At 34.4% G+C, this 15,522-nt stretch overlaps 1 pseudogene; it reads right to left on the bottom strand.

The window, feature by feature from the left end:
• Positions 1-1,351: 1,351 nt before the first annotated feature.
• On the bottom strand, positions 1,352-11,513 carry LOC120155586 (annotated as a pseudogene).
• Between the last annotated feature and the right edge of the window lie 4,009 nt (positions 11,514-15,522).

Raw genomic sequence — 15,522 nt, 5'->3', positions numbered from 1 at the left:
CCTCTATGGTTTCTGAATGTGAATATGATTAACCTGAGCTGTGAAAGTCTTAAGACCACACATTAGTTTTCCATAAGCAACAAATTTATTAATAGTATGAGTTGTACATCATCTAAATCCCTTTCTTTGAGCAATTGGTAACTCACTAATATCAATTACCACATCCAACTTACTTTGGTCACCATCTTCTTCGTCTGTCCATGGATTTAAACCCGATTTTGGCTCTTGACAATGCATTAGCTGCAGTGTGGAAGGTAGGGTTTTGGGTCGTCTTTTGTAGATGAGAATATCGGTAGATGGACCGGGTGTTTTATGAGAGTCGATCAGATTAGTGGATTAGTTTTCATTATCAGATGTGGTGGTGTTAGGAGGTTGTGGAGTGTTAGTTTTTTCAGTAGAAGATAGACTGATGGGTAACTCAGTAATAATCGGTAAAATTGAAATTTAGTCTCACTCTTCCCTTGGATTTCGGTTTTGAGAAGAACGATTTATGTTCTTGAAAAGTGACATCCATAGATGTGAAGAATCGTTTTGTAGAAGGAGAGTAGCAACGATAACCTTTCTATAGGATGAATAACCAACAAAGACACACTGAATTGCCCGAGGATCAAGTTTAGACTTATAAGGATTGTGGTCATGGACCAAGGCAGTACAACCAAAGACACGAAGAGGAATGGAAGAGGAAAAAGGTTTGAAATGAGGGAATTTGGTGGAAAGGATATCCCGTAGACACTTAAAGGAAAACATTTTACTAGGAAAATGATTGATTAGAAAAGTAAATGTTAAGAGAGCCTCACCCAAAGGTATTTTGGAACATTAGAAGAAAAAAGGAGTGCTCGGATTACCTCAAGAAGATATGGTTTTTACGTTTGGAGACCCATTTTGTTGTGGAGTGTCGACACAAGAGTAAGGTGGACTATTTCGTTTTCCTGAAAGAAAATCCCAACGACTGAGAGAGGTATTCCCCACATTATCAGGTTTCAGGATGCCAATGAAACTTTGGAATTATGTTTCAACCATTTTGTGGAATCATTTGAAGATGATACAAGACTTAGATTTGTCATTCATAAGAAAGGTCAAAGTGGTACGAGAGTGATAATCAATAAAGTAATAAACAAACGAATTCCATGTAAACCGTAACCCGTAAAGGTCCCCAAATGTCACTATGAATTAAGGAAAAAAGTTTAGGTGAGAGGGAGGGAGAAGGAGGATAAGAGCTTAGAATGTGTTTTGCATGAGAACAAATGTCATAAGAAAACAATGTGGGATTTTTTTAATAAATAATTTGGGAAATAATTTTGCAAGATAAGGAAAACTTGGGTGACCTAACCTAAAATGCCATAACACAATGTTATAAGCCGTATCTGTAGGAGAAAACTGAAACAAAGGAAGAGAAATGTGTGGTGAGTGATTTGGAACGAGAGCAAGGAGGAGCGTCAAGGATGTAGAGTCCACCATGACGCCTAGAATTGCCAATCACCATCCCGAGGTCAAATCCTGAAATTCACAATGATCATGAGTAAAATGAGAAGTTAACCCAAATCGGTAGATAATTGCTAATCAAGAGAATATTGCAAGTCAACTTGGAACAAATAGAACATTGGACAGAATAATGCGGCTATTAATAAAACGATCCATTCCCTTAACCAGTGATAGAGAGCCATCAACAATACGAACACTGCATGAGATACCATTTTTGTGAAATGTTGAAAATAAACTGAAGTTACCCGTCATATGATCACTTACTCCAGAATCAACAATCCAAGAGACACATCCGGGTGAAGGGGATAAGGAGGTGAAATGAGAACTACCTTCCCTAACAGTGCAGGCAGACTTGGGCTCAATAGTAGGAGGAATTCTTAAATGACCAAACATCTTCCATAGATTGTCCAATTGTTGATGAGAAAAGGAACCACATTCCAATATTATTACAGTAGAGTTACCGTGGGATGGAAGCGAGGAGGATTTCGATGGAGTCCAGTTGGCCGGACGACCATGTAGTTTCTAGCATTTATCACGAACATGACCAGGTTTCCGACAGTTATCGCACCAGGGAAGACCTTTCTTGACACGAGTGTCACCAGAGGAATAGATATTCAAGGTAAAACTTTCAACAGATGGCGGAAGCATCAGAGAGCGACGACTTTCTTAGCGGTGGACTTCAGAGAAGGGATTTGATGTTGTGATGGGTACAACGGTGTGATCGAATATTCACGATTGGGAGGACGATAGTGTGCTGGAAGCACACTACTGATCGGAGGGTTGACAAACGACGACGACAATAAGGATGGGATCGATGCCGGTGACTGATACTATGTAAAGAACTAGATTTTTTCGTTAATGAAAGAATTATAATCTTTTATTCAAAGGAAAAAATTCCATCGTACACAAGAGGGTTACATAGGCTTTTTATACACATGAATTAGAGACCTAGATAAAATAGGAGTATATTTTCTACAAATTAAAAAGTAGTTTTAGAGATAAATTAGGAAGAAGAGTTTAACTTAAACACTACTTACAAGCACATGGTATCTGAAGGCTTGAAATCGACCACAATCACTTCATCTTATATTCAGATTTCTAGTATAGGTGGCAGAAGTCTCACTCATATGGTCGAACTAGTGCTTGGATAATATAACCATTCTAGTCTAGTTAAATTATGAACATCTTCGTTAGGTACGAGACATGTATCACTTACAGCTGACGTTGTTGTTAATACATCTGAAAAAATATGTCTTTTAGTCAGACTCCACAAACAATGAATTCCATATGAGCTTTGATACAAACTTCTTTACAACTAGTTACGCATCCTTCTTACTCTCAAATTGTGACCCAACTCCAAACTCTGTCGATCCTTCATCCGAGGTCCACTAGTGGGCTGCACATATATCGTACATACATGAGTCTCAAGATTCCTCATGGCATCATAGTTTATCGTACATCATGAGTCTCAAGATTCCTCATGGCATCATAGTTTATATCATTTATTACAACTGCATGATGATATTGAGGCATCTAGGGGTGCGAACCTTTTGCTTGTATGATTTTTGGTGGATGTTCCTAAACTGGCGGAGTATTATATCAAAGGCTTGTCCATCTGAAGCAGCCTTGGTAATATCAGATTTATCGATTATTGTTGTGTCATTGTCCATCATAAGTGGAACAAGGATTTCACTGAGTCGCCCGATGAGGTTATCTATCTTTTGATTGTTCTACTACTGCGATCACCGGTGCAATAGTTGATAAAGTAGGAACATCCGCAGTTTCAATATAATCTCAATCTTTTGATTATTGGAATATTGATGAAAGCCAGCCATCATGTTCATTTGTCGATATCTCAAACTTGAAACATACCTCTAATTTTTTTTTCTTCTTCATTTACCGATGAGATATATCTATCGGGAACATCATGTTCAGGGGCCTCTGTAACATGAACTGAACACCATCTTCAATTTCAACAACTTGTCCATTTGGGGTGGACGACTGTGAAAACTTGTCTGGATAGCTTAGAGAGATATTTGTTGCTTGTTCAATACAATTATAAAAATAACAAGTCTTGGGAAGATTCATATGAAGTGAGCCAATTTAACAATACGACCAATCATTAATTACCATTCAACACTCTCCAGTGAAATGTCATCTCAGTAAGCCAATAATGGGTGGTGATTATCATTCTGCACTTTTCAGAGGTCATTCAATGTATAATTTAATAACTTTTCAGAAAATGTGTGAAATAGTGATGTATTATCATCTTCTACAACTTTCAGTGATATATCAACTCAAATCAAAAAAAAATTGTGGTGCATTTATCATTTCATATCAGAAAAATATGTGTTTCACATAGGCCAAATAATGACCCATTTCAACACTTTTAAAATGCTCATTTAATCATCTTCAGCAACTATTAATATGTGTGATTGAAAGCCATTTTCTCTGCTATTGAAGCAAAAAAAAACCAAAAACCTTCGATCTTTCACTTCCAAGCTTGAGTTTATTTTTTTAAACACGTCAACTATTTGTGCAACTGTTTTTTACAATTGCAATCTATAAGCATGTTTCCCAAAAACATTCAACTACATGAGTTGAAGTTCATTATAGAAACAAGAGTTCTACTCGGAAGCAGTAGAAGAGTATCTTCCTTATATTATAGATCTCCACTATCATGCATGAGGTTTCATCTAAGCAATGATGTAGACCTTGCTGGAATGATAAGATTACTATCACTCCTTCTCTAATGTTGTTTGTTTGTATAGTTCGATGATCTCAACCTTGCTGTACCATTGAGGATGTTGCTTCCAGCTCGAATGTCCCAACAACTCAAAAAAAATGACCAAGAAAAAAAACATAGATGATAGAGACCCAGAAGCATAGTTCTAATTCGTACGTGAATGACAACAACAAAAAGAATGGGGAATTAAAGAACTTAATCTTACCTCTGACGAGTCTACTGGTTGCGAAAGGTAACAAAACCTGCTCGGATGAATTTGTTAGTGGAAACATGCCATGAACAAGAGCATGAAGGGAATTATAAGATTTGTGTCAACACGACGATTCACAGCAACCTCACCCTACAAACATTAAACCATTAGAAGAGAATGTTCGGTGCAGTGACATTATAAGTACTTGGTCGCCTTTCTTTAAGCATGAAAAAGCCTTAATACTTAGGGTTTATAATGAAGATTTTCCCTCTCGAGATTCCAACCTTAACATAGCTGATTTCATCAGTGTCTCTATTCCCAAAACAGCATAGAATGGATTGCAATCAGATGGAAACAAAGCCTTAATCTCCTGTAAATCAAAAGCTACATATATTAAGAAAATTAGAATGTTCCAGCTTTTAGACACACTGTTCCTTGTCATCCATATGTATATTGGAAATATTTTAAATCTCTAGCCATAATGCATAGTATATACAAAGCCATAAAAAATTTAACAATGAGACTCGTGATGCATAAAAATTAAAGACATTCAAATTACAAGGAATGAACGTGTTTCGAGCAAAAGACTAATTGAAGAGTTCTAATAATATAAATTTGTTATAAGTCACCTAAAATCCCATTCTATTAAGTGCAATTTACATCACTCATAATGATTTAAATTCTCTTAGACTTGCATTCAACCCATTCAACTGATTTGACACACAAGAAGATGCAAAGACTAATTATTTAACAGCAAAAATACCATATCAGAAGTTAAGGATGTAAATCAAATTAGAGAACTAACCTCTAAACAAGCGATCTTAACTCATGAGGAGCTCTTCTAATAACTGAGAAACAAATAAAGATGTTTCAGTCAAAAATGTGGTTTGAGATATCTTCGGGAGGGGGAAAGAAGCAGGGATGAAGCCAGCGAGGTGCAGGCAGCAGCTTGTCCCCTCTAAAAGGGTACAGTTTGATTTCAGTCCATTTGAAATATAAAGTTTTCACTTAAGATAATGGTAAAATTGCATTCTAGCCTACTCCATAAATGAAAATTTTCAATTTATCCTTTTAAAAATTATAAAGTTATCAGCCAAAACAATGATAAATTATATTTTAGCCCTTTAAAATTGTATTATTTACTTTTTTTCCCATAAAAAATCCTGGCTTTGTCCCTAGAAGAAACAGATAAGAATAGATGTTCAACTCTAATAAGCTATATGCTCCGTATCAGAATGATAACATGTAATAATGAATCTGAAGCCCAATTCAATTTGGATTTCGAAGGGGTCATCCGAGGAAGCTTTCAATTTCCTAGATAATATGCAACAGTTGCAAATAAAATAGAAAAATATTTGTTTAGAACTTATTGCAGCTCAAAGTGTCATAACACTAAAGTTGATTTTTTTTAAGGTTGTAATATTTGGTCTATTGTATCTATTTCCGACGGTACAGCTACATCTCTCAAGTTAGTTATTGCTAAACGTCATAAATACACGAAGGGTTGACAAAGAATTACGATAACACACCATGTCATCTTGGGATGCAATAGAAATTGAATTAATGAAAAAGAAAAAGGTCATTTGCCTGTTCTGCACAGGGTTGGCACACTTTTAAAATCTATATATATATGTACTACACTTATAGAACATAACTAATGTCCACATTAGAATCTATGCAACAAATCCAAAAGGATAAATAAGACAAAAGTAAATTAAAATGGTATAGTTGAATAAGAAATTAAGCACAAACAGTCAACTATCTGCTACAAGAAAATCAACCCTATAAATTTTTTTTTTGTCTCTGAAATGCAAAAAAATAAATTACCTTCTCGATATAGGGATGGAAAAAGCCCATCAGGGGAAATACAATAGGCCCATCTGGTAAAGCCTTGCCATCCTAAGACATGAACGACATATTTGTCAAGGAGTTTCACCTTTCTATGAGAAATGGTGGTAAGTCAAACAAGAATAAGGACAATGGAAAGAAGAAAATTTGAATTTTTTTGTTCTCATTTACTGTTTGACTTTGATAACAAAAAGCAGCAAATCAGCATAGATTACTGCTTAAGATTGACCAAACTGTCTAGTAATATATGCCTGGGATATTGCACGTGCACTAAGAAAAGCAATTGATAGCCATTTTCTGCAGTATGGAAGAGGAATTTTAATCCATTGACTATATTAACAGTGTTACTCAAAATCATGCATTAGAATCCATCTAAAATATAGAACCGTTTTTCTACAATTTGAAATAAGGCAGTCCATGGTTCACTAACCCAAGGTTTTCTTTTTATTTACAAGGAATAAGTATCATGAACTAAGAAATTAATGTAAGATGAAAACAGCAGACCTTAATAGCTGAAAACAAATGTGCAACACCTGTTTGTGACCAATCTATCCCGACCATAGGCATGAACTGGCCAAGAACATCTGATCTGTATCAACAACATAAAATTAGGGAAGCCAGAAATGAACAAGAAAATCCTTACCTGCTGCAATTAAGAAATTAAGAAAGAAGCAGATTATAAAAGAAATTCAAGGTTATATAAAACATCCATGAATTGAGCCCAAGATTAAATTGATGACCAAACAAAATATTACTCAAGTTAAACAAAAGTTAATGTTAAAGATGCAAATAAGAATAAATAAAAATCCAGTAAATCAACTGTAGCAAAGCTTTACCACCTTGGTTGAGCAACACCTCAAAAGGCCACAGCTCATTATAAGAATAAATAAAGCTAATAAATCAGCAGTGGGAAATATAATAACTTGATAAGATAGACATGAGAACTTTAGCCAGTACTCAATCTAAAACATGAAGTAGCATAATAGGGTCTTCTGCATAAGTAAATCTTAGAAACATCCTTACTTGTAATTGTCCCATCGACATCTGATATTACTACACGAGGTTCCATTTCCACAAATAGATTCTCGCATCCACCTGTTTAATATATGCTTTTGAGTGAGCACATCCAGACATAAGTGATAAATAAGAAATGATCTCAATAACAAAGCACTAAATAAGTTTTCAGAAAGAATAAGTAACTTCAAGTCAGGATTCAACAAATCCACCTGTTGCTTCCCTAACATAGGGGTCGAAAATGTGAAGGTTATATGATTCATCCCGTCCTTTATGTTTAATGCAGCCAGCTGTTCAGAGGTAGGAGTGATTGCCCTAATCATCTTCTTCACCTGATTGGGTTTAAGCATATGTTTATCATCATTGCTGGCAACAGTAATGTCTGCAGCATTCTCAGCATCGAAACCTCTGGTCTCAGCAGGAGCCGGTTGCACAGCGTTCCTAGATCTTGACCGTTTCAAAGAAAAAGGCCAAAGCCTCCAGCTACCACTACGGGACACGTCTTTTGATGGATCCCCTTCAATGGATTTCTCCACTCTGTCAACAGGTATCATGCCTTTGGGTTCAAATATTTCTTCACTTCCAAATGTAACCATCCCTAAAATAATGGGGGCTGCTTCATCCCAGGTAAAGTAACAGCCACCAACTCGAACAACAAGCTTATCATTCTTCACAACAGCAGGACCTAAAGAGCTAAACTTTTTGCTATCCAGTTTTTCAGCATCAAATACTTGACAAGCAGCTTCAGCCCCCATCCCTTCAAATAATAAGTGTTTACAAAGAGATATCTCTGCAGAAAGCATAATGCATGTCACTTTCAACAACTTATAGCCAAGAGAGCAGTTGCACCGAAACAACAGACCATTTCTTTTATGTTTAATTTAAAATCAAAACAAATGGTACGCACATCATGTTGTACTTTAGCAAGATTATATGGGTTTTATTCATCGCAAAGAAAGAATTAATTTCCCAAGATATATATTTGAATTTAAAGCATTCCCTAAAAGGTGAAAAAGCAGTGTAAAGAGTAAACTTGAGAGAGTAATACACAGTACCCGAGTTCTCTTATTCATCAAAGAAAGAGAAAACAAAATATAAAGGTGTTCTTTACCGACAGCAGGATTATTAAGAGTATTTTCGGCTTCCCTGAAGTTTCGCTCTCCTCGCTACTAGACCTTTCATCTTCTAATGGTTGTTCCTCGTCTGCATCTGACCCTATATGGCTCGAATCATCTTTCCTGATTGATGTCCACTTCATGGTTTCAGAATTTGAGTCCAGAGAATGGCTGACTGGAAGATGGCTATTAGCATCAAAGTTGACATCAGGAGACCACATATTAGGGAGTGACTCCACCTGCAACCCATCATTCGCACCAGCTAATCTATGATTTCTAGAAATACTAATAGGATTGCTCCTTGACTTTCCTACAGAGTATTCCAAATCATTGGATGAATTCTCCTGAACAAATTATCCGGATATAAATATGACTCATTATTAACATTAAATAAATAACTGCCTTCATTTCTGTACAAGTTGAAGGATGAAGATCTTTATTTACAGAATCTGGCTCACGAAGTTCCAATCCATCAAGATCACTGAAAAGGAATGTTCATCCTCGGAACTCTCTGATGGCGGAGTACTTCTCTTCGGGTCATGATCATGACAGCAATCATCACCCTTGGTATTTTTATCATCTTCAGCTTGATCGCTGAATCACTGATGGTGGAAGTGGTATGAAAGCTGAGTAACTTCATTTCTTCCAAACCAATTTCAGGGTCCATACTAACCATTTGCGAGCAGGATTCCAAGACTGTTAATATCCCTTCAGAATCCAACTCCATGTCCTCCTTTTGCTTAAGATCTGTAACCTGATTTAAACCATTTATTCCATCAGTTCAGCAAGATTTTTTTATTGATTATAAACGGAATACTTTTCAAAGAAAAAATTAGGTCATAACATTTCAAGTGCAGTTGAAAGCAATTTAGTGCCTTCAAAAGAGCAATGCATCATTAAATAAGGTGCAACATGTTCTTAATCATATTTTTTGTAAAATGTCTTGTGCAACTACATGAAACATTTTGGATGAAAGTTCACCTCTGGCACTAGCTCAGTCGTTGCAACCAGTGTTTCAGCATGAACATGTATTTTCCCATTTCCTTCATCAGAAATGCTCAATGTTTGAAGAGTTTGTTCATCTGAACCATCCAATGTTATTACTGAGTATTCTGACGTTTCGGGGTATACAAAAGATTGAAGACTCTCTGGAACAACTTCCTTATTGGAATTCCCCCAGACTGGTAAAACAACATTACTTTCGTGGCAGACCAATTCTTCATCAAATTTCTTGTCCATCTATGCTTCAAGGTTAAGTTGACTTTGCATATCAGGACCACTCGTCCCTGAGACAGAACCCATCTCATTCTCATTGTGATCCGAATTTCCAACACTAAGATTATCTATACTTCCTGAAATATTGGCTATTACTTTGCATTTATCTTTTGTGAAACCTTCACCTAATGATAAGGTTTCAACAATTTGTTGCTTGGTGCTTACACGAGACACTCGAATGCTAGCTTCCTCAACAGAATACTCTAGGTTCTCAAGGCCAGAATGAGAACTGACCTTTTGCTCATTGCAGCATTCAGTTTCCTCAAGTAATGTCTGGCAACGGATGCTATTTTCCTCCTTATCATGTACAGAAGAGTTAAATTGATTTTCTTCATCGTTATTTTTCCCTCATCATCCGCAGAAGAGGGGAACCAGTTTTCTTCAGAACCTTTATTATCCAATGAATCATTCATAGAAGATAATCTGGAAACATTATTATTTGATCTATTAGAGGTAAGATTGGTAGACCACTTCACCTCCAACAGGTCAGCTGCAATTTCAGCACGCTCCAATGGATCCAACCTCGTTACCAGCACCATCAGAACCCTCCTGGTAACCATTCTCCTTTGTCATCGACCTCCGTCCAAAAAATCCAAATATCCGTGACCTTCGGGAAGTAGTCCTAGCCAAAATCTTCCCATTGCTCACATCAACCTCACCCACAGAGTTAGACTTATCAGCAACATAGTTGAAGCTTTTGGACTTCATTGGCATCCTATCAGCAGGCATAGGCTCATCTGTTTCAGATCCAGAGGGAAACGGGACACCATCAGATTCCCCTTCTTGGCCATCTACCTCCCTCAGAAAGTAAGCTTCCCCTTTATGATCAAGAAACATGTGGAAATTCGCTTCGATGCCATTAACAGAGATGCTAACCACCTTTTCCCTTGACTTTAAAACCCCTTGAAATTTACCAAATCTAACATAACAAGGTGACGATTTGAAGCTCCCATCTGGTTGTTCCACTACAATTATATCTACTGCACCGCCAAAAGGATGAAAGGGGCCAGACACCGTATAAACACCACGAGAAATATAGCTACCTAGCCGCCCCACCGCGTACATCCTCCCCCCTTTGAGTTTCCAACGCTATCCAGATCTCAAACACTTGAAAATTCAGCCATAATTCAGATTCTCAATGGACTGCCTTTTGAAAAGTACGGTCAACGGGAAATCTCACTCAAAAAGTCTAAAGCGTTGAACTCTGCAACTACCCAGATTGTAAAACATCAAAATCAATACATAATTCAAAGACCACAATCAATAAAAAAGAGAAAAGAAATGCTTTTTTTCAGATGAACAATAACGCACCAGATAGACAGAGACAAAACCTCCCTATTAATAACAAGGCAATACACCGAAAAAACGTATCAATTTGGGATTGTTCAATGCCCAGTAACTCAAAAACAAACAAACAAACAAGAAAAGCATGAATCAAGAAAAAAAAACAGCTAAGAAACTCGTGTTTTCTCTTCTTTCTCTTTCTTCTTTTCGTAGTATGTTTCCCAGGTGTAAATTCAACGTAAGAAATTGATGGAGCCAACCAAAATAAATAAATAAATAAAAAGAAAGAGGACAGTTGATGGCATTAAAGCATATTCGTTTTTTTGACTATTAGAACGTACCCAGAAAGAAAGCACATCATCATTAAAACCCCTACTTACAAAAGAAAAAGAAGAGAAAAACCAAAGACTGAAAAGAAAATGAAACACACCTGGGAAATTTGAAGGGTAGAGTGAGTGCTGAACAAATGAGAGAAGGATAGAACAAGAGAGATTTTGTACCTCGGAAATGGAGACTCGAGAGTGAAAAGAGAAAATGATGTGTCAGCAAGAGATTCAAGGATAGAGCCAACTCCCTATTTTCAATTCTAATTCTTAATTTAGGTTTACTCCTATTTTATCATTTTTTGCAATACAATCAAAACAATATAAGAGTCAGCTTCTTTTTCTTCTTTTTTAAATTAGTCTATTCTTCAAACATCCCCCCCCCCCAATAAACACTTTGGTTCTTATCCTTGTCAAAAAAATAATCATTTTAACTCTTAAATATTTTATTTCTTTGTTAAATCAAATTAATTGATGAGGTAAATAATAGATTAGTTAAGTTGATATTAACTATTGTATCTTTTATTAACATTAATGTCAATCATCTTAACATTTCACATTATAATTTAAATTGAAATTTTATACAAAAATTTAAATAAATACATTTGAATTAGGAATAAAAACCGACGACAATATTTTGTAGAAATGATAGAATTAGGAATAAAAACCTTGTGAATGATTGGCGGAGAATGGAGACACTAAACAGCAGGTAAGAGTGATTAAAATTGCTGGCAACCCATTAAATTTCAGGATTTAGTTCTATACCTTTAGTTTGATTTAATTATTGGAATGCTTTGATAATGATAATGGAGTTGTAAATATATAGAAAATTATCTTATCTATTTTGTATCAAATAATAACCAGCCATTAAATCAGAGTCAGATTGATTGGCATTTTTCATGGAAATACAAATAAGAAGAAAGAGATTCTAAAAGTATAATGATTGAAGCTCCAAATAAAACACCATTAATTTATACGGGTTTCATTGGAACATTACAAAATCATAATGAATTGGTCATTGGTGGAGGCTATTCTTGAAAAGCATCCAATACCTCTTTGTTTGTATGAAGGCAGCTATTTATAATAGAGGTTATGATTAATTATATATAGTCATTCAAAATCATGAAATTTAAGAGTTGACTAAACTAATAGTGACGTTATACTTTTTTCCTGAAATTCGGGAAGTTGTTATGGAGTAAATTATTAAAAAACTCGTAAATATTTTTTGAGTTAATTCCATCACATCCTCAAATTACGACTTTTATTCTAAACTAGTCCTTAGACTTTTAAACATTCAAATTTCATCTCTAAATATCGACTATCATTCTAAATTAGTCCTTAAACTTTTGAACATTTCATTTCATCCTCATACTATGACCTTTATTCTAAATCAGTCCCCAAACTTCTTGAACATTTCAATTTCATAATAAACTATACGTATATAATCACATCCTTTGTTAACAAAATTGTCAGGCCAAACTATGTTATTATATGTTTCAAATAAAATAAAATTTAGGTTAAACTATGTTTGAAACTAATTACATATTTGGATGACTCTCGGGATAAAAGTGAAAGATTCAAAAAATATAGGGACTAATTTAGAATGGGGGTCATAGTTTTGGGATGAAATTTGATTTTTCAAAAATTTAAGGACTAATTTAGAATGAATGTCATAGTTTTGGGGATGAAATTAAAATACTCAAAAGTTTAAGGACCCATTTAAAATGAGGATCATAGTGTAGGGATATTTGATGTAATTATATTATTATTAATATTTAATTCTAAAACTGAACGGGACTCCACATGCCCTCTCCTACCTGCGTTCCTGCCAGCAAGTGCACGTGCCTTGACGCCTACTAGTCATACCAATAATTTTATGCTTTTGCAAGTGTAATAATTCTTTATTAATATTATTCTTATTCCATAATTATGTTTATAATTCTTATTATTTCTTATAAAACTTAAAATGTCATAAACTTGCAGTGTAAAGATTTTCACAAATTGACATGTTTAAATTTGATGGTATTCTAGTTGTAGCAATGTTTTCAAATTGGAGAATGAGGAAGACTAGTAATAGGGCATTGGATGGATAACTAGGCTAAGCCCAAGCCATCTAACAAGATCAAGAGACTGTCTTTGAAGTTTTTTTATAATTTAATTTTTTATAGTTTTTATTTATATTTTAATTTTATACCTTTAAGATTTTATAATTTTACATCCTCTTAATTTTTAATTTAATTTCTTAAAAGTTTAAACTCCTAATAAAAAGTTTACGTTCATTATTGACAAAAATAAAATACTAATTCTAATAAGATTTCAAAGTAATGAAATGGTAGAGAGATATTAAGGGTTTGTTTGTCCTTAAATTTTTCTTGCATTTGATTTCTCTCTTTTCTTTTTTGTGTGGAGATTTTTAATGATGTGACATTGAAAGTGGTTCAAATAAAATGGACATATGATACTTATCTTTCCCTTACCTTATAATTTGATAGGGAAAGTGCACCACTCTTAATTGTTTCATGTTCATTGAATTTTATCGCTTCTTTCCCCTCTTTGCTGTTTGAGAATAAGGATTCCTGTACCAAATGTGAAACTTCAGCCGTGAAAATATTGGTTTAATTAATCTTAGCAATGCATGTATGATCATGTCAATACCAATTCGGTCAAACAGGTTGGGTTGATTATTCTAAAATTGTTGAATCGTTTATTCAAAGCTATAAGTTTATGTTAATTTCAGGTTTAGTTGGGTTCAAATTATTTTATGTTCATATATATCAAGTGGGGTCACTCGTGTTTTAATCACTTAAAATTTGGGTGAGTTAGATGGACCGAAGTCAATTTTTTTTTATACAAGTTAAGTTGAATTGAATTAGACTAAACATGATTAAATTTTTAGAGCCAAATCAATGTTTACATGCCTAATATATTAATGCAGGCGTATGCCAGAAGAAATAAAAAAGGCAGAGAAGTTTACGGACTTATCATTACCCGATTTTGTCCAGTGGTATTTTGATTTTTTAACGTTTAATTGAGGCCTTCCAAAATAGTTAGAAAGATAACTAATAGCCATTTATTTTAAAAAGAAGATATATCGACTAAGAAATATTTAAATCTCATCTTAAAAATCGTAAATTTTTTAATTTTTCATCCTTAAAAAATAACTTCATTTTCTTTTTCCAAATGATTAGTTTTACTCCTATTCTCGTATCATTCTCTCACTCAAAAGCATTCGTAATTGAATCTAAAATTTGAAAAGAAATAACAATTACCAAAGTCAATAAAAAAGTAATCATTGTTGTAGATGGAGTGATTCAACAGCTGCTTTCAATGGAGCTATGAACTCCAACAAGATAAAGAAAATACCACTAGACAAATTTGAGTTATGATTATTCCAAAAACATTTGTCTTTTTCTTTTCTCCTTTATGATATCTATCGGATTTTACCTCTTGTGTAAGTTTTCTCATCGAAGTTGGGTTATTAACATAATTATTTTTTATCATTCTCGACCTCTTTTCTCTTTGAGGTAAATTTCTTTTCTTATCCCCTCAAAAAAATTCTGAATATCATTAAAGTGCAATTACTTTGGAGGAGAAAATGTTTTTATTGTTGTTGCTCACAAATATCATCTTCATAAGGTGATTATTTGCTAGTATCAATATCAATGGTAGGACAAGAATCAAATGTAATATTAGAATCACACTTACTTTCTTTGTATATTAGGGATAAGAAAGAATTAAACAATGTTGTCTGAAATTAAGATTCTTGATGATATTTTCTATCAAAATATGAATGTTTATTCAGCTTTGCTCCCTTAATCTTAACGACTTCTCATAAATTCCTAACTTTCAATTTGTCATTGTAGACATCTTTTGGGGTTTGAGGAGTTGAAATGAATTTCTTGTCGTTTTAAACAAGCAATAACGATTATTGCATTTCTTTTAAACTGGCATTCTCCTTCCAAGATTAAGAGTGTTACATGTATGGGAACTACGTGGCACTAAACGTTATCAAAATAGATCCTATTTTGAAAATGAATAAGACATTGAGTATCCATCCTCACCTCAAAACCTTCGTTAAGCCATTGATATATCTTAGACTTCTTCTGCACGACAAAGAAAATACTTTGATGACATAATTACTTGTAACATTTCTGCAAATTTTTTTTTTTTACTTATGCTAACCGAATAGAGTTTACCTCGGATGACACATTTTGTGTGGAAGCTTTTATTTTGTTGTTTTGAGTC

The sequence above is a fragment of the Hibiscus syriacus genome, unplaced genomic scaffold, assembly GCF_006381635.1.
Source record: "Hibiscus syriacus cultivar Baekdansim isolate YM2019G1 unplaced genomic scaffold, ASM638163v2 tig00111198_pilon, whole genome shotgun sequence".
Taxonomy (NCBI): Eukaryota; Viridiplantae; Streptophyta; class Magnoliopsida; order Malvales; family Malvaceae; genus Hibiscus; species Hibiscus syriacus.
The sequence above is the reverse complement of the archived record's forward strand: the minus strand, read 5'-3'. Positions and strand labels throughout refer to the sequence as shown.